Genomic DNA, 21144 nt, shown 5'->3' on the forward strand with positions numbered 1-21144 from the left:
TTATTTTAGGAATGGCAATTTTTAACCGGTTACTCGGTCGGAACGATGGTACATGTAACCGGTTGAAAAATCAGAAATCGGTGAGTCTTCCAAAAAATATAAGTTGTATATTTTCACGCATTTTCATAACTAAAGCGCCGTTGCTTTTTTTCTTCAGCTATTAATGAATAATATTTAAAATCATTATGGGTACTGTTACACTCATTATCTTGATCCTTTCAATGTGTTTATTTCCCTTTTGTTTTCTTTTAACATGACAACATTTTATTGCGTAGCAAATTGTTTTGTCTATACTAGTATACAAATATGTATAAGTAGCTAAGACCATAATGGGTGTTTATTTCAAACGGTATATCTACAACTTTTTGAAAATTTTATTCGAGCTTTGCTGATCCCCTTTAACTTGACAAATTGAACTGATTACCAAATTGAGGGCAGGGTAATTATTGCACAACTGTTTGCTCGTTGTTTTGAACTTTTTTTTGAAAATAAAAAAAATAAAAAAATAATTAATAAATAAACAATTTTCATATATTTTAACTTAATTACATACAGAAGACCCCTATTATTCTTACTGTGGCATTAAAGACGGTCGCAGTAAATTTAGCAAAAAGAATAATATGCACATGCATTCTGATTTAAAAATTGGTAGATCCGTCGAAACGAATTGCGATTGACCGAGTAGCAACTTTGCAATCAGTTGCCTTGCAGACTTTATTTACCCCGGTTGCCTTGGTCCAGAAAACACATCACTGCACATGTTCATGTATGAAACTGCGTGGTTTATGTGTAGGTGCGGTATCTTTGAATTTAAATTCATTTTAAGTGGTGAATTAGACACTAGGCTGCAAGTTGCATGAATGAAATATTTAAGTTAATAACACAGCTTTTGTGGTGTACTTATATACAGATATGCATTGTATCTTCACAAATAAGATACATGTGGATTTAATTGAAACCAATGAACAGGCAAATACAATTTATCAATTTTACAAATTTTATACAAAGAAATGAAAATTAAGTTGTAATGCACAGTTAAATTTATACTTTGACGCATTAGTAAATCGTAAAGCACTATTAAAACTTTACGAAAGGCAAGAAGGTGGTTTTCATTACAATATTATAATTTTTCTACTCAAAAATGAAACACGATAAGTTCATATATGGGACTACTCGACAAATCTGTTTATGTGATATAGTACTCAGGTGACCGTTAAGGCCTCTTGTTTTATTTCATTAGAGTCCAAGTATTATTCATCAAAATTGTTTTATTAATGATGTAAGTGCATTTAACACATTAATTTAGATTGTTGATTTGTCGCCGTTTGTTGGTGAAGACATTTAAATCAATCCAACATTTTTCAATAGTTACAGCGTAAACACATCAATACCCGAGATCTGCTATTAAAGAGTAATTACTATTGATTTTTATTGTTATTTTGCATCACTGAACACTCTTTCCAAAAGAATCCTTTCGTAAACACAATGCTCTATTTTCACATCACTATACATGTATAAACCTGCGAGCTTCGTGTTTGGGTACAGCACATATTTGTAATTCAGTTATTTATTGTCAGTGGTGAAGTGGACAGCTGTATTTTTGGAACTGTAAGTAGCATGAATTGAATAATTATGTATCTTTGAGTTAAAAGCATAGCCTTTGAATTGTACTTGCATAAAGTTGTATCTTATCAAATAAAATGAAGTTTTATTTAAAACAAATGAATATTAAAACCCTAAATATAGATTTTCAACGGTTCATTAATAGATGTAAAGTAATATCGATTTTATAAGAAAACAGTTTGAACCAGGTGATTATGCACAGTCATCGATTTATAGTTGATTAGACTGATAAATAAAAACGTTGAATTTCATTTGAAATTTGAATGCCGCTCCCATTTCCATAGCAAGATTGTGTTAAGGTTGGAAAATGACACTTTAAAGCTTATTTCATGGTTTATTTTAAGTAATGAAAACGAATTTAAAAATATTACCACGGTAACCAAACGGAACGTTAAGCAATGATTTCTTCACTTGATTAAAAATCGAAATGTTTATCATTAAATCTGTTTCTGTTTTACTCGTTAATTTTGCTTTGCAATAACGAATATATATAATTTAAACATAAAATTTACAAAAGTATGAAAAAAAGACCTAGAAACTGATTTTTGTGATATGGTATATTCAATAAGTAAGAATTCATGCGTTATTTCTATACTAAAAAGAATGCAATTGCAAGTACACGTTTGTTTTGTAAACGTGTAACATTGCATGCATTGGTCGTACGTCATTAGTTAACATATGCCTATTTAAAGTATTTTGTCTGAAGCTACCATGCATTATTCGTACTTTTATTTGGTGTGTACAATCTTAAAATGAACACACATTGTGAAATATATCACTATATCACCAAGTGATATAAACAGTAATAAACATAATTAAAGTAGCATATAGCTTATTCCAAAGAAATCTAAATATAAAATACAGGTAAATCGTAAACAATCTGCGCAGAAAAAGTATATTAAACTGGGATGAGTTTTTTTGTATTCATTTAGTTTATTGCCTGTACTTTTAATATACAAAAAACTAGACGATCAGGAAATGTTTTTATTAAGAGAATTTAGAAATTGTGCTACTAATAAGAAGAATGAACTGTGTGAACTCATTGAATCATATTTAATTAAAGTACTGAGAGTACTTAAAGACGGGGTCTTGAACGTTTGAATTAGTAATTGTCCTGAATTTCCTCGAATATGCTTCCAAAATTTATGAGTTTAAATTATTTGTGACAATCTATGTTATTTCGGCTTTTTTGCAATTGTCTGATACTTTCTCTAAATTTTACACTATCCCGGCCTTCATAATTGTAGAAAATTGACACAACGGTATATTATGTAAAAAAAGACCCAAAGGAAAAAATTTACAAATTTCTACTAACCGGGAAAATCAAACAACTATATCAAAGTAGATGATTTTAATCATAAGATTTTTATTAATTTTGTGATCCAAGGGAAAAGCCACAAGTCGGACGGTATCTGTAATAAAAGTTTTATGAAAACCTCGAAAACTCTAAAACTGCTGAATTAACAAAAGTGAACATTTGTAAACCAATAACAAACATAGGCACCTGACGTTAGACATATTTTTTTTACAATAAGATTCCAAGAGCTTTGACAATAAAAAGATTTGTCACGGTCGCCATTTTGATTTTTAAAACCGACTTATCTTACTAGATTTTCTTCATTTGCGATTCATGCAAAATTAATAGGTAAAAATAAATCTATTCGCCACTTACTACTTTTTGTGTAAACTCGTGCATCACCTACACGAAATACGATACAACCGTTCCTTTCATAAAAAATCATACTCCGAAAATCAGAGACATAAATAACAGAGATTGTCAACTCCGCCATTAGCGTGTAAATGTTACGGGACCAACGTTACTTTGAGAACTACAACAGCAATCTTGTATAAGTCATTAAATTTGAACCTGATAGTAAACATGAAGATGAACCTATAAATATTTTCAGCATGTTTTATTTATGAAATATCTACAAAAACTCTTTAGTTAGTTTTTAAATTACTTTTTTAAACTTATTGACTTTTCAAAAAATAATGGTAATGCGTTAATTTACTCATGTAATGGTAATGTAATGCATTACTTCAAGAAAATTAAGTAATGGTAATGGTAATTGAATGCCCTAGTTCATGAAGTAATGGTTATGAAATGCATTATTTTACAATGTAATTCACCCAAAGCCTGATTCCAACTAAGCCGGAAAACATGAACATTAACATTTAAGGTAACTCCATACTCGTAATATTCTCTGAGGAAAGTTGAAAAACCGAATTGATTTCAACTTAATAGACTTAAATGTCATCAATTGTTAGAAAAAATATACATGTCATCACACTGTTTGAGATGCCAGATAAACATAAACTAAAGCATATTTTAGCATCAGAAAACTGTATTTTGCTTTGTTAAAAGTAAAATCATGTAGGCAGAAATTTGTTTTTCTTGTTTAATTTTAATGTCAACTTTATCAGAAAACTAAAATTACAAAAATATTTTAAAATTAATCCTTGGAATAAGAAAAACTATAGCATTTAGACATACATCTGAGAGAAAAGTCAGAAAAGGAGTTATTTCCCCTTTGCATAGATAAGATGTATACAAATTTGGAAATTTAGGATAAAATTAAGTGCGAAAATATCTTGAACCTACCAATAATTCTAATTACACCCATGTGATTATATTGACATAAAATAAATAAAACTACCTTGCACAATTTTTTAGAATATAAAGTTTTACAAAAAAGTGTGACATCACAGAACACCGGATCTACTTTAACTTGGTTCTTCAATCGATAAGATTGTAATTATATATTATATGATATATAAGTCTTCCAAAATGTATAATCTATTATACATTTTGCTTACAATGCATTGTTTAAAATTTAAATTCAGTTTAATCAACTAAAGAGCCAACAAGCGAGAAGGCAAATTTAGACTTGTTTTTATTTTCTTTGTACAAAAGTTCTTTAGAGAAGAACAGCAGTCAGTCATACTGCAAGTAGACTGGAAGCCAATGAAACACCTATTTAATTTGTAAAACATCTGTATATAACCCGTCCCGATTTTAACTTTGGCTTGCGCATGAAGTTTGGTAGTATTAAGGTGAAAGATTGTCAAAATAAAATTCACAACTTTTCAAAGATGGCACATTGCGTTTGGGAACTTTAATTTCGATTCCACCATCAACCTCTTCTATTGATTAATGAGCTCGTACACCAACTAAATCGTCAACGGCGCTGTGCATTCAGTTACATAACTCATTCCACATTTGAACCCGAGCAGGAATATTTTGATCAATAAAACTTTTTGTTTTTTTTTCTAAATAGAATTTTGTTTATACACAGAGGACTTAAAAAGATTTAATGCGTGTTTTTATAATACATATTTACTGAAATGCATGAAAACTTTCTGCACTATTTTCTTACGCGTTGACTCAATTCATGTGTTCTACGCGTGCCTTCCGGTTAGAGACTTCGGCTGACAGAAAATCAATAGACGGGGCCATGTGACCCCGTCTAAAAATGATGTTTTTCGTAATGAAACGGCGGATCTAAACCATACGGGTGTGTATTGTTTACATCGCATCGCATCACTTTCATTCAATTGACAGGCTATAGAATTTAAAACATGCATTTGTTAAAAGTCACCGTGGCCTCGTGTTTAGTTTATACGAATGCAAAGCTAATGGTGGCGGGTTCGAAACCCATCATGGTCTTTTTTTATTTCCTTTTTAAATTGAGTCAGAAATTGGTTTTCCTCTAATTACTCTTAAATTATCAACATTTTGAGTAATTGGTTTAACCATTTTAAGAGGTAGAAAAGCCTCTAATTGTTCCGTGAACAATTAGTCTACTAGTTCTTCTTCTTCTTCTTCTTCTTCTTCTGTTTACCTCGGAGTCACTTTTTTGTTATTAGGGTTGTCTAGATAATTTAAAATTGATGTAATTGCTCATTAAAAGTTATGTTACCAATTGACCTTGTGTCAAAAAACTCCCAGAACTTACAGAGTCATTGCCCTTTGAGAAGGAAATGCTTGTTATCGTTACTCCTCTGAAACCATAAACGATAGAGGTTTGGAACTTTTTCCACTGTCTTTAGTACTATTAAAGACTTCTTCAATCTATTCATACCGAAAGAGTTTGAGGCCCACTTCTAGTAGTTATAGCCCCTGAAAGTATTTAAATTTCCATAAAAATCACTTCCAACTTCTTTATTACTTATCATAGAGACTTCGGACCACTTGGAATGGAAACGTCTACCTTGGCCGAACAAATGACATAAAGGTCAAATGTCAAGGTCATTTGGAATTCTGTTAATTAACGAGTTTGTAGATCTCTTTTGTTTAGGGTGCTAGAGAAAAACGTTTTCATGGACGTAGTAGGACACCTTAAGACATTTAAAAATATAGCCCCTTGGCTCATACTTCTTAATAATTACAGAGTTTTTGCCCCTATTATACTAAATATTTGTTATTGCTACTTCTCTGAAACCATAAGAGATAGAGACTTGGATCTTTTACCAATGTATTTAGTACACTTAGAGGGTTCTTCGATCAATTTATACCGAAAGGATCTGATGCCCCCTTCTAGCAGTTATTGCCCCTGAAAGTATTGAAACTTCGATAAATTCACTTCAAATTTTTTTTACCATCTATCATAGAGAGTTTGGACCACTTGGAATAGAAGCGTCTACCTTGGCCAAGCAAAATGACATAAAGGTCAAAGGTCAATGTCATTTGGAAAGCTATTAATTAATGAACTTTCATATATTTTGAAATACAGAATTATAGTAAGGGTTTCAATAGCCTGCTGGATTGCGTAATAGGGTATTTTACTGGGTCAGCCAGGCATCACATCAAGTCCTGTGATTACTCAAGTGGAACTTGTTTTTACAGTCAACCCATTCATTTTGCACAAAGACAGCTAGCCTCTAGAACACTATCTTCTATTGTTAGGTGTACTGCTTATATGAGTGTGTGGAAAAAAGTTCAGAAATGTATTTTAATAATTGTTTACGCTATATACAACATGGAATTCTTAGAAAAATGGCTTGAAATTAATAAAATCTCTTTAAAATCATTTATCATTTTATGGCTTTGTGTTTTCCCATTTTTTAGTACAACATATAGCATAGGTATAATATTTTTTGAATACCTTATTGAGCAATCTAGCAATTCATTGAAAAACATTAAGGTGGAAAGACCTCTAATTGTTCGAGAACAATTAGCCTACTGTTGAACTATTTTTTGTTATGTCTTGTTAATCGAAGCGGCTTTCTAGGTCATTACAAAAAAATAAGAAGCAATATTATCGTCATAATTTGCAACATTATAAGAAATATTATGTCACAAGATTCGATAAAAGTGTCATACCAAAATGAAGTACAATCAAAATCTCACTCGATATTAGATTACTCCGTTTTAAACTCAATTAATAGTCTAATTCAAGCTTTCATTGAACACATATTATACATGAAAACTTTAAAAAGTTCGGCTTTTCGTACTTTTGATGTTATTCTAATTTTTGATTTTTTAATCATTAACATTAAAAACTTACTTGCAGAACCACCTTAACAAAGAATGGCCACATGCGCTTATGAATCTGGTATGTATTTTGCATACGATTAATGTTAATCGGGCATTGTGAAAATGAAAATGAAATTTGTTTATAATGAATAATTGCAGCTTTGCCTTTTTTAAAGCAACTGCTCTGTCATTTGAGTTAAAAAGAATGTATCAGTTTACAAATTATGTAAAAAGAGAGAGACAAACAATTTTTGTTTACCTTACAGATCAGTCAGACAAAAGCAGTGAACTTGCTGATGAATGTGAAGGAGAATGGGGTATAATGTGGTTTCCTTTCTTCTCTGTCTATCTGTCATTCTGTCTGTCCGTCTGTCTGTTTGTTCGTAACAAAAATTTCGCGCATTCTTTTCAGCAATCATTCATCGCAGGTGCTTGAAATTTTAATACTCTTTATTTAGGCATGGGATTCATTTTTGTGCCCATAAGAGATAAACTCCTGGTTTATTTTATCCTAAATTTGCAAACAAATTTTTGTCAAAGGTTTTCAGCAACTATTTTCAGCAACTATTAATCGTAGTTGCTTGAACTTTCATCATACATTTTAGTCAGGCATTTCATGTGGTGGGATTTATTTTTGTACCAATCAAAAGTCAACTTCCTGTTAAGGTAATTACAGCAAAACTCGTTCATAACGAATTTCAAGGGACCGTGGAAAAAAACTTCGTTATAGCCGTTATTTTTTTAAGTTAATAAAAAAAAAACAGTAGGAAATATTACAGCGAATTCGTTTTAAAAAAATCAGTTGACAGTTTTCCAAACTATCGTACTTTACTGAATGTCAAATTGTCAAAATAACCATTTCACCTCAATTTTTTTTTTTTTTTTTTTTTTTTTTTTTTACAAAATTCTACATTATATGAATTTGAGTATTTTATATACTCATCTAAAGGTAACTCCATACTCGTAAAATTCTCTGATGAAAGTTGAAAAACAGAAATGATTTCAACTTAATGGACTTCAATTTCATCAATTATTAGAAAAAATATACATGTAATTGCACTTTTTGAGATGTCAGATAAACATGAACTAGAGCATATTTTAGCATCAGAAAACTACTTTTTTGTTAAAAGTAAAATCTTTGTTGGCAAAAACTTGTTTATCTTTTTTTATTTTATTGTCAACTGTATTAGAAAACTAAAACTACAAACCCATTTGAAAATTAGTTGTTGGGATTAGAAATTTTTAAGCAACTAGACATACAACTGACAGAAAAGTCAGAAAAGGAGTTATTTCCCCTCAGCAAAGACAAAATGTATTTTAAAAAATGGAAATTAAGGATATAATTAAGCTGCAAAAATATCTTGAACTTAACAGTATTTCTAATTACATCCATGTGATTATATTCACATTAAATAAATAAAACTATCTTGCACAAAGAACAAGTGCACTTAAGCTATGGAGAATGGGCCCTATTTCAGTGCCGTTTTTATGTAGAAAATATCAACAATTTGCTTTTCTCTCGTAATAGTTAAGCACTGATTGATACTTCTGATTTATATGCACGCTTAAATTTACCAAAATTAGCATACAGTTTAAAAAATTGAGGATTTTTAATTGCCTATAAATAATCTAAATCTGGAAAAAATCGAACCGGACCTATTTGAATTGTGTCTATTTAAATCAGAGGGAGAAGACATTTAAATCAACATTGCTCTGTTGGTGGATCGATTGGCGCGTTTGCTGAATTATACTTTATGCATTATTTTACATCTGAAAAAAAATCGAATAAAGCTTTGAAGTTGCATATTACCATAGTGACCAAACAAACATTCCTGACCATACCAAGATGATGGAAAGCGATTTAAAACGTGTCAATGTTTTACAGTGAGCACATTTGACAAACGTTTACCTGGATAGAACACACGTGATTAATTGAAATAATTTATTCCATGCGTGAGTTCAAACATGGGTCACGCAGGTAATAGCTTTCGCTTGCTATAGGAAAAACCTTGACATTTTCAAACGTTTTTCATTGTTTAGGTACCAGCCTAATGTAGTACAAACTTTTTACTTTCACAGGAATTTTTTAAATGTATAATGCGTATTTTGTCTTTCCCACAAGTTTGTACTCGGTTAGGCTGACAGTAAACAAAGGCTTTGAAATAAATGCCCGTCCTCGATTTACTTTACAAAATCACGAATGTCTGCTGACCCCTATTATGTTATAAAGCTTCGTGCTTTTTTGTATACAATTAATTCAGCGCTAAAACTTGATAATGTTGATAATGTTAGGGTAAAACATATGCTTAATTTGAATCTTTATTTTTCACGATTTACCAGGGCCCATAAGTGAACTCGTCCTTTTAAAGAATTCAAAGTTTTACAATAAAGTATGACATCACAGAACACTGGATCTACTTTAAAATTGCATGTATCTTCAATGAAATTTGAAATATTGTTTAACAATTACAAGACTATGTATTTATCTGCATATGTATATATAAAAGTAATTATATGCTGAAATTAATAACTTTACAAACTTAAATAATTCAATTGCATAAAATGAAACTGATGAGTTGTGCACCATCCTAAAAAAAATCGGATTGGGCCATTACACAAAGATTTTTGAGGAAAATATGGTAAGTTTGGTAAGATCTTCTAGAGGATTAGCTAATCTTGATTTTCAAACATGTAAGTGGACCAATCAGTAACTCCCTCCCCTTGCAAACAAAGATTGGGGGTATATACTATAATATAGGAATCACCTTGTTCGTCCATCTGTCTGCAATTGTGTTCGATCCATTTTCTATGTTATTTCCTACAGGATTTTGACCTATGGTCATTTATGCAAGTTCAAAGTCATTAGAAGGAAAAGAACATATTAATTTGATATCTTTCTTATGGAGAAACATTGGAAGCTCTCTGTTAAATTGAATTTCAATGTGATTGGATGTGTCATTAATTGATGCAGTACTGGCCTACTACCGTATATTAAATGACATCACTTAACATCAACTGACACACAGTTTAATCAGATTAGGCTAATGTGATCAGATTTGATGCTACTTTGAACATTTGTTTTTAATTATTGTTTACTTTTGATGCATTAACAAATTGTTTTTGATGAAGTAATTTTATAGTACTTAAAAATTATTACGGGCCGCCGGAAGGCGGTCCGTTATTTGATATACATTTAAATTTTGTTTCTGCGTTTCTGCGGGATAGTTCTTTTTTAATAGAATTAATACTATGCTTATTTTTATGAATTAAACGTAAATTTGCATGTAGAAATATGTTTTATGCCTTTTAGAAAATATCACATATTTTTTGTTTTACTCGTAAATGAAATGTAGGCCATACTTAGTAGATTGTCGTATTTGGCGCGTTTTTATCGAGACTATAATCTATTCGGAAAATTTCGGAGTTCTTCATTATTTTCAAAACAATGCATCAGGATCGGTATGCGGGACATACTAAAGACCTGAAAAAAATACGAAAGACCTGAATGTCATTAAATTTTATATAAATCATTTAATGATACATTTGAATTTCTATGTGCCGTGTCACATAAAATGACTATATAATGCATTAAGTTTTCATTCAATACAATGCAACAAAAAAATGGTTTGAAATACATAATCTCCAAGAGAAAAATGATAAATTGAACTTTTTATTAGAGTAATGTAAAAATCAGTGTGTTCTCCATTACTTCATACTATGGCAATGATCATACAATTTCCGTTAGAAATGCTTACAGTAACGAAATCGATTCTTTATGATAATAGTAAAATGTTAAACTTCAAAACAAGTTGCTGAAAATATATTAAAATTTACCATACCAATTAATACAACCAACTCTTATTTTCTTCTTTGTGGTGTGTTTTTATGTAAACAACCAATGATTTATACAACAATTATATTTTTTGCGGCCCATTTGACGCTTGCGTCAATATGATTTCTTGTGTCCATTGTGAAATGCATGATCAAACATACATGATACTGTACAATTTAGATTGGCATCAATGAAGTGGAGGAGATGACAGACGAAGACTTCATTAAACTTGGAATTGTTTCTATCGGAATAAGATTGAAAATTAAGCAAGCTTGTCGGAATCACAAGAAAGGTTACAAATACATTTATTTACTTGAGAATGAATTGTAAACTTATAAATACATTTTTTGTTACTCTCTGCCCCATCCCCTATTAAACTTTTTCTGTTGAGGCCAGAAAGCTATAAAATTGCTTCAGTTGCTGCAAAAGACACTGAAATTAATTACCTTGCTATACTAGTAACATAAAATTCGCGGTCAGTATTTTTTAACCTAAATTATAACCACTCGTGTACTATATAATGGTCAATAAACCCATTTTTTCTGAAGTAAAAATATGGTGAGAATCACTTTAAAATCATACTTTCAATTTATGCAACCTTGAAGTTATATCATTTTCATGTTTTAGTAAGTGATGCGCCAATGAGCTGCATCAAGACATTTCTTGAACTCCAAAAGCAGAGGAAGACTGGCAGAACCAAAAGCCCGAAAAAGGATCAGAAAACAAAGTTTACACGAAGACTTTATGTTGGCTGGAAACATTCCAAAAGGGCAGGAGTATACAAACTGATCTCAGCAAGCAAAGGGGGTGGTCAACAGATCGTGGATTTTAACAAAGACTTGACTTTGAATCAGTTAATAAGTGAAATCACCGATATTTTTTTTCCAAATGGCATGTCTGAGGCCCAGGATTTGAGACTAGATGCCTTAGATGTACATCTGGCATCCTTTTCTGGTTCTCCAATTCAAGAGACAGACGAGAATGGGGAGACTTTTACAGTTGGAAATTACTTCAGAAAGATGAAACCAACCCCTGTGCAAATTTACTTACACACAGAGTTGGTTAGTTATAAGAATTTTAAAAGTTTAAGAAGGGAAGAATAAGGTTGTTGGACCTAATTTAAAACTGGCTCTATTTGACTTAAATACATTTAATTGTACATGCCAGTAAAAAAAATAAAATTAGCATAATTAACAGACTGGGATTCCACCATAGAACAGATCAATTAAGGCTTCAATTACATGTACTTTTCAGTTTACAGACAAATCAAAATTAATTTGCCATAATTTAAGGAAGAAATTTCATATACATTGTAATAAAGTTTAAAATCTATATGAGGTAATTGAGTTCATGAAACAATAAAAAAATGATCTTTTTGGTCATCTGATCAAATCATTTAAAGTCCCAAAAAGTTCAGATGTGAGCAATTTAATCTACAGGGTTCTTGTTTTTTACAGAAAAGTTTCAAAAGGCCAACCAATGGTGAAGCAAGCTTCGGGGTGATAACTGCTCTAGAATCCGATGAAGAAGATACAGGAACCCCAACTGACACATTCCCCCGACTTAAACGAAGGAGACATAACATTATTGAGGTAGAAATAAAAAGGAGAAGAATTTTACCAATTACTAGTACTTTTAAAGAACTATTGGGCTATTTAATATTTTAAGATTTAACTTTAAAATCTTTTTCATTTAAACCCTGAAAACTACTACCTCCCCCCCCCCCATCAACCCCCCCCCCCCAAAAAAAAAGGGGGAGGGGGGAGAAACACATTCATTGCAAATTAAATGGTTTGAATCTTTTTAATATAGATCTAAAAATGCAACAGTCAGTTTTTGTTTTTTTACTGTACTAATTTTAAGGGATCAAAATATGTGGATCACAATCATATTTTTTTCTGTCAAATTAACCCACTTAATGTTCACATCTCTGAACAAAATGTGAATACAATTACATGAAGCATTACATTCAACTTTTGGTATGCTATGAAGATAAAAAAAACATTCAAACAGAACTCAAATTTCATAGTGCAATACTGTCAAATACATGCATGCAATGTATCAAATATACATGCAATGTATGTCATTTCACAGTTTAATTCACTTATAATCCTAACAAACTGTTTATGTGTTTATCAGGGATCAAAGAGTTTTTTATTTATTTATTTATATGCTACATGTATTGTAAAAATGGATTGAATCCTATTCAATTGAGTCATTAGGGCACTGCTTTGCGGAAACCCTATAGTAATCAGTCTGTCCGTCCATCTTTCTGTCCATCTGAGATAACTTTTCAGGAGCATATCCCCTCTCCCTTTGCTCGAATCTGGCTATTCTTCATCCACAATGTGTGCTTTTCATCCAATGGTATGCATTGACCTTGAATGATATTTAAAGGTCAAGTGTCAAGGTCATATCGATCACACAAAAATCCCTCTTTTAATAGAGCATATATATACTCTCCACTTAGCCCTGCTGGCTAATACTTTACCTGTTCTTGGAGCTTTTTTGGTTAAAGGTGTGCAGTGACCTTGAACCAAATCAATGAGAAGGACATATAGTAGATCTCTTCATAACAAGACTGTAGATTATTTTCCATTTGCTTAATCTTGCTCGGACTGAGAGAAAATGTCTGTATGCAAGAGTTAATGAGATTGAATTAGAAGTTCTATATCAGCTGGAAAAGTGTTAAGTTATAGGTGAAAGTCAAAGTAAAATTCCCTGAAATTCTTTTCATCCAATTGTCCATAATATTTAAGGGGGCCCTTTGAGATGGTCATGATCTCAATGTTGTCTAGTTTGAAAAATTAAAGTCAATTTTATGTACATTAAGGGCTTAAGTTCAGAAGATAGACCCTCAACATCAACATCATCTGCTTTGGATTTGCCGGACATTCATGTTGATGCTCCTCCTTCAAATCATGCGGCTGCAGATACTCACTGCCCGACAGAACATGAACCAATCATTATGCTTCATGAACCTGGACTTTCGGAAGTCGATTATGATCTTGAAATGGGTATAAGAGAGAGTTTGAAAAGTTCCGAGTAAGTAATTTATTTACTAAAAGTTTCTCTTGTAGAATTCATAGTGAAGTCTTTAAGATTGATGAAAAAAAGTTCAGTCATATTTTAAAATTTGGATTAAGAGCTTGCTTAAAATAACTTTTGTTCTGGCCCATAAGCCTTTTCTTTTTTATTTTGTGCAACAATGTTGTCATAAATGCATTTTACAATTGATTTGAATGCATAATTAAGTTTAATTTAAAATATTTAATATATACATGTTTATCATGAAAATATATTTCAAATGAACATGAACATATATTTCAAACATATTACAGAATGTCAAAATCCCACATTTTATCACATGCATGCAGTATCGTTACTTTGTATACCCTTTATGACCAATGTCATGCTCAGCCCTTAAAGTGTTGGGTGGATAATGAGATCTATTATCATTTCTCTATTGAGTATAGAAATTAAAGAACAACAGAAATAGTTTTCAAAATAAAAACTTAAAATATATCTTACAGAAAGGTTACAATTATTTATTTCAAGATTTGAATAAAGGAAAACCAGTTACTCATTTTAAATATTTCATTAACTGTACGTATATTTAAGTTACATATAGTAATTTCTCATGTATTTAATACCAATAGAGTATTCATTTTTTTTTTTTTAGGGGGGGGGGGGGGGGTTAGCAAGCAGTATTTAAGAGCTAGACAAAATAAATTTTAAAATTTCTGCCTTTGTAGACTTATAAATAAATGCATTTGAAATGTAATATGAATGTATTTAGTAGACTAGAGCCATCTTTAGAAGAAATATTGAAATGGTGGGTAGCTAGAAGTCACTTAAAGGATGGGGCACCAGTTTCAGTGGTAGTACACAGAGGACAGCTTTTGCAGAGTACATTTAGAGCAGTATCAAGGCCAAATTTCAACTTCCTTATGCCTTTTCATGTTAGTTTCAGTGGAGAGATTGGAGATGAATTAGGTGGTCCAAAAAGAGAATTCTTCAGGTACATGTTAGTTAGATTTATTCAACCAATACTTGCCATATATCATTTTGCAAAATGTATTTTATATCAATTCATTCATCTTCAGGCCCCACCATCACCAACTTTCCACAAGTCCCAACTCTGCTTCAAGTCTAGTTTTGATCTCAAATTCATGTACTTTTCTTTTAAGTATTTGAGTTGAAGATTGAGTTGATTGATTTAAAAATTTTGGTTAAAGCGGGCCAGTATTAATAAGAACATTAGAGAAATGGAATAATTATCTGCCTTAGAGTTGAGCCTGCACAGTCTTGGAATGTCTGGAATTATGAATTAATGCTTATTTGTAAAATATTTGTTAATGCAAAACAGTTTTTTATCCCCTCGTGCAACTTGTTGAGAGGAGGATATAGCATCGCTGCTGTGTGTGTGTGTGTATGTATGTATGTATGTATGTATGTATGTATGTATGTATGTATGTATGTATGTATGTATGTATGTATATGTGCCCATTGTCAGCTTTTTAGCAAAATTCTAAGAAAACCCTCTCATAAATATTTATTAAACTTTGTACACTTCTTTGGCATGGTAAAAGGACAAACCCTATTGATTTCCAAGTCAGTTGATTCAATATGTTTTAAATTATCGTAAAAAACGAAAGCTAATAGAGGAATTTTATGTATGACTTGACAATAGACATTTTGGGTAATTTTATGTACGACTTGAAGTAAATCACTACCGTATGCAGTTTAAATCAACAACTTGACATTTTTGGGTATTTAAATCCAGTAAAGGTAAAAAACAAATGTTTTGTAGTATTAGAGGGTTATATAGAAGATTGCCCATAGTTAAAAGTTGAAGTGGGCAAGAGATTAAAGTCATCCAATTTACATCGAATTTACAAGCAGTCGACTTCCGGACAAATTTTCCCGTATTACTTACAGTAGAACTAGTCCAAAATTCAAAAGAGTATTTGACAGGTATTGAATATTTATGACACGAAAATTGTTTCATATTTATATTTATTAAAGGGACTTGGACACGATTTGACTTAAAATCTTCAAATTTTATTTTTCCATTTTCAATGTTTATACTGATAAATATAGAAGTTAATAATGTTATGTCAAAATTTGAAACTCAGATATCAAGTTATAAGGAAGATACAGACTTTATAATTCTTTGTTTTGTAAACAAAGCTCAATTATCGTCATTTTTACAAATTCGTTGTATTGGTGTAAATTTCAATCAAATGTAACTTTTTCTGTTGATAATAGTATTTAAGAAGATATTTATTTAGTTTAAATTGTTTTTTACAAGTCATTTTGTCTAAGAAATGGTAATTCTCTACATTACATTTTTTGTAAACAACTATGAGACTCGAGCTTTGTTTACATAACTATCCATTATTACCTCTGTATCTCGCTTGTAACTTGACTTAAACATTTAATATTTTGGCCAATCATTTAAAATGCACCAATAAACCATTTTATACCTAAAAAATAAAAATAAAATTTTTGATCTCAAATCGTGTCCAAGTCCCTTTAATAGCTGCATATCTACTACTATGGGTTGTCCATCAGAGCAGACCACAGATCGCTAAATCTTCAGCTACGTTTCATAATGTATACCGGTACGGATCCTTTATGCATGTATGCTTTTATGAAAAATGAAAGATCACTGAATGACTGTAAATTATTAAACTTTAAAGCATATGTGTTGAGATTCTGCAAGGATTAGGTAAACCACGAAAATGTAACCACCCCCCCCCCCAATTTATACACCACAAATTTTGGGTATTGGGATAAAATAGATATTATGAATTCAAAGTGGTCTTTAGAAATAACTTGTCATATTTATTTTGATCTGACAAATTTACATGTATTTTCCTAAATAATGCATTTCCCCCTACAACAATTTATGTCACGAGGAAATGCTTAGTGGTGCCCTTGTTAAATAAATGAAGCTAAAATAACTGGGTACCTTTAACAGTTATGTTATATTTTAAGAAATGAATTTTTATGTTAAATCTTTACTTACATTTCAGAGAATTGATGAAGGCAATTAAAGAGGCTATATTAGAGGGACCCGACAGCAACAAGGTCTTCAGACATGACATCAGTCTTCTTCATAAAAAAACCTACGAAACCTGTGGTACCCTTGTGGCCTGGAGTATACTTAATGGTGGGCCAGGATTGCCAGTTTTCAATACTGATTTATTTTCTTTAATGACTGGTGGAGACATTGACGTTCAAGATTTAACAAGTGTTGCAGACTCAGATGTCAGAGCTATTTTTCTTCAGGTAACTATATATAGTGATCAGTCCGCTAATTGCTAAAATACACTTTTCAGCATATCTTTACATATGGGACAATCTTCAAGACTTTTTATGTATTTTATAAATAAAATATTGCGATATATATTATATATATTTAAGTGTCAAACATAATTTTGAGTCGAAATTTTCTCAAAATGTTTGACACAATGGCTACTTATGGGGTCTTTCCTGTAGAGCTAGATAAAACACAGTGAATGTATTAGGTAGGTGTTCATTGTTTTGGAAAGGTAAAAATTATTAAAGCCCTAGTGGGTTTCAAACTCAATGACCTACAAATTTATAGTGAATGCTCTAGCAAATCAATTGTGCAATGCCGTTGAGTAAGAATTTAATTTATAAAATTATACATTAATTTATTGCTTATATGTAGATAGGTAGTGTGTCACAATATGGAGGTACTTATTCCCATACCATCTTAAACTCATATTTCCTTAGATAAAACACAGAAGAGACATATAAGATTGTTAGCTGTTACTTAAATTGATTTGAAATGACTCCATTTTGTGTAAAAAAAATGTTACATCCAGTGATGTTAATACATTTGAGCCATTCTTTAAAGCTTTGTCAGAAAGGCCCGGAAAATTGGGATTGAATTTCGACATTGAACTGGAGGGCAAATAGCTTGGACAGTTTTTATTAGACCAAGATTTCAATAAATATAATTCATATACAACAAAGTTTGAGGCAACACATACAGTTTTGTAGATTCCAAATTAACCGCAAGGAATTAATATCCAATTGCGAAATGCGCATATTGCTGGTTTTAATATCTTGCTTTTAATTTTTTTTAAGGATGTAAACCAAATGTAACTATAATAGAAATTCAGGATTCCTGGTTTAATATTCTCTCGATTTAATGCAAAACAGTTGAGTCTCGAAATTAAAAAGTTGCATAAAATAAGGAATCTACAATACCTTCTCACGTTCGCCTTTAGGGTGAAGGTGAAGGAGCAATATATTACTATCGCGCCTCTGCATCTTCACACTTTCGCCTTCGCACTCTTGCATCTTCGCCCCTAAATTATGCCCATAATATTGTGCAATATGTTTAAATAGGTCAATAATGGTATAGATCAGAACAGTTAGTATTTTATTTCAAATAGATATTACTTTACATATATATATTTGCTGGCAAATTTCTGTATAATGCAATGTTTATTATCTCATCTATAATTAGATTCAAGAGGCAGCAACAGAGGAACAATTTGAAGAGGCATTATCCAAAAACAGCGATTGGCTTCAAAATAAAGGCCTTGCACCATACAATCTGAAGATTGATAGAAAGGATGAACTGTTGAAAATCTTGTTCAAGAATGAAATATATTTCAGGTAAATTAAAAATTGCACACTCCATATATCATCATCATGTAATTCATCTCCAACTCCATATAACTGAGCTATATTTGTCTCCTTTTACATATACCAGTATATAGATTTTGACAAAATACATTGAACCCCTGAATATGAAAAGTTTGCGAGCCGGTCCGACAGATCAACTGTTGCTCGAGACACAGTCAACAACTGTTTTGTTATACCCCTTCTAATCAATAACACGTTTTCGCGGAATGTGACATCACCGGTCAACAGTCTTTTTTAACAGTCGATTTTAACAGTTCCAATCTAACAGTCAAAATGCTGAACTTTTTTTCGTATAGAGTTATATAGTAACTGTTTTACAGGGGTATAACAATTTAAGATGTTTGAATATATGATTACCGTAATTTATGTTTTGAATAATTGATTATTTCATCAGATGACTTTAACACTGTGGTAAACAAACTTACCAAAATGATAGTTGTTTTATATTACTATTATGATATGATATGGAGAAGGAGATCTTCCTTTCTCTTGGCTGACTGGGGGTGAAGTGAATTAGTTCAGGAATTTGGCACCAAGCATGCGCACTTGATTTAAGTCTAAAACTTGTAAAACTACCTATTCACTACTATTTCAAAATAAAAACCTATCATACAACTCTCACATGACCCAAACACCTTTGACCTTTTACAATCCCAACTCAACTAAGGAATGTAAAACACCATGAACATGAATGATATGTAAATTACAATGTTCTTTAATTCACTGTCTTATAGATGATGAAAATGGTGATGATTTATGAATTAGTTTAATTCAATATATTCAATATATTTTAATAAATATTCCATTAATAAGTCGCCCTGTAACACAAAGATTTCACAGCAACTATTAATTTCATGAAATTATTAACATCAGAGCGACATATTTCTCTCTCTCTCTTTCTCTCTCTAAAGCTACTAACATTTGATGCAATTTTAAAAGCTATTGATACCATATTCAATATTGTGTGTATTTTTTTCAGGGTACACAGTGAAATTTCCCAGTTTATCGAGGGTCTAAATAGAGTTGGAAACTTTCATACCTTTGCAATTTTGAGGGCAGCTAATGAATTCAAGACTTTGTTCACCCCCAATCCAGTTAACAAGCTGACATTTAGTGGGCTTAGACAAATGTACATAATAGAATTTAGCCCAGTGGGTTCCAAACATCGGCAACAAGAAGATGAAGCAATTTATTGCTTCGAATCCTTTTGCTCCGACTGTGAAGGTAAATTTATGTTATAAAGAAAGTTTAATCTACATTTGTATTTCCCCGCAAACAAAGTTTGTATAATAAATTACATTACACATATAAATTATATAAAACACCTTTAAAATATTTTCAGACCTTTAGACCTTTGACATTTGACCTCTGTTTCCTTTTATTCAAAATATCACTAAGTCTTTCTTTATTACGATATTCAGGGTCAAGTCTTTTGATTTGCATTCTTCTTGCATTCTGGATAGTAATGTGCTGAGTTGAACAGGATTTTTTTGGTTGCTCAGAATTTCCTACTTCAGTTGTTAATGTAATTGTTGTATTTTTTAAGTGATTTTGTTCCTTAACACTTTGATCTTTAAAGTATGAATCCATCCATTGTGGAACATCCTGTGTGAATACTTTGACATGGTCACTTGATGGTTTTTTATCATGGTTTATTAAACATGATTCTGTTGAAGGATCTATACAGTCGGTTCAAGCATATCTTTTACAACATACACCATAGCATAGCATATCATTGAAATCTCATAGCATAGCATTGAAATCTCATAGCATAGCATTGAAATCTCATACCATAGCATACAATCTCATAGAATCGCATTCGTCATATCATACCATAGCATACCATAGCATAGCATACAACATTCTTTTAACTCGGTTTTAAATATTTTTATTTTGGCTTCTTATTATTTTTCTTCGAAATGTGTGGAACTCTTCTATAAAACACCTTTAAAATATTTTCAGCTGGCATTCTTGAAGTTTCCTTGGAGGATCTATTAGCATTTTGGACTGGAGCATCTGAAGTGCCTCCATTGGGATTCGATCATAAACTTCGAATCACCTTCAATGAGAACTCTCAACACCTTCTACCAATAGCTCATACGTGCACCCTGGTAATTAGGTTGTGGAGAGGTTATAATGACCCTGATCAGTTCAGATGCGACATGATTAAAGCCATCACATGGACAGGGGGTTTCACCTAGCTTGAAGCCTTGGGACCCTTTATCAAACCCTCTGCATCTTTTTATAACCCTGTTACAGAATTTTATGCTCCGTGTATATATTTTGTTTATATTTTTATATATCACTTACCCTGTATATTTTGTGTATATTTTATTCATTATTTTTTATGTCGAAATCTTTAATTACTTATTTCTTTAATTTTCAAATTAACGTCAATTGTTAAATAAGCCTCACAGGACCGCTTAGTATTTTAATTACATAAATCAACCTGTTTTGACATCTTACCTGGCACCTGTGAGCGTTTTAATTACATAATTTGAACAGTGGTTATTAACACTAA

General features: G+C 31.4%; 1 pseudogene; it reads left to right on the plus strand.

Moving 5' to 3' along the window:
• The first annotated feature begins 9657 nt into the window (after nt 1-9657).
• On the plus strand, nt 9658-20929 carry LOC128173617 (uncharacterized; annotated as a pseudogene).
• Nucleotides 20930-21144: the final 215 nt, after the last annotated feature.

The sequence above is a fragment of the Crassostrea angulata genome, chromosome 2, assembly GCF_025612915.1.
Source record: "Crassostrea angulata isolate pt1a10 chromosome 2, ASM2561291v2, whole genome shotgun sequence".
NCBI lineage: Eukaryota > Metazoa > Mollusca > Bivalvia > Ostreida > Ostreidae > Magallana > Magallana angulata.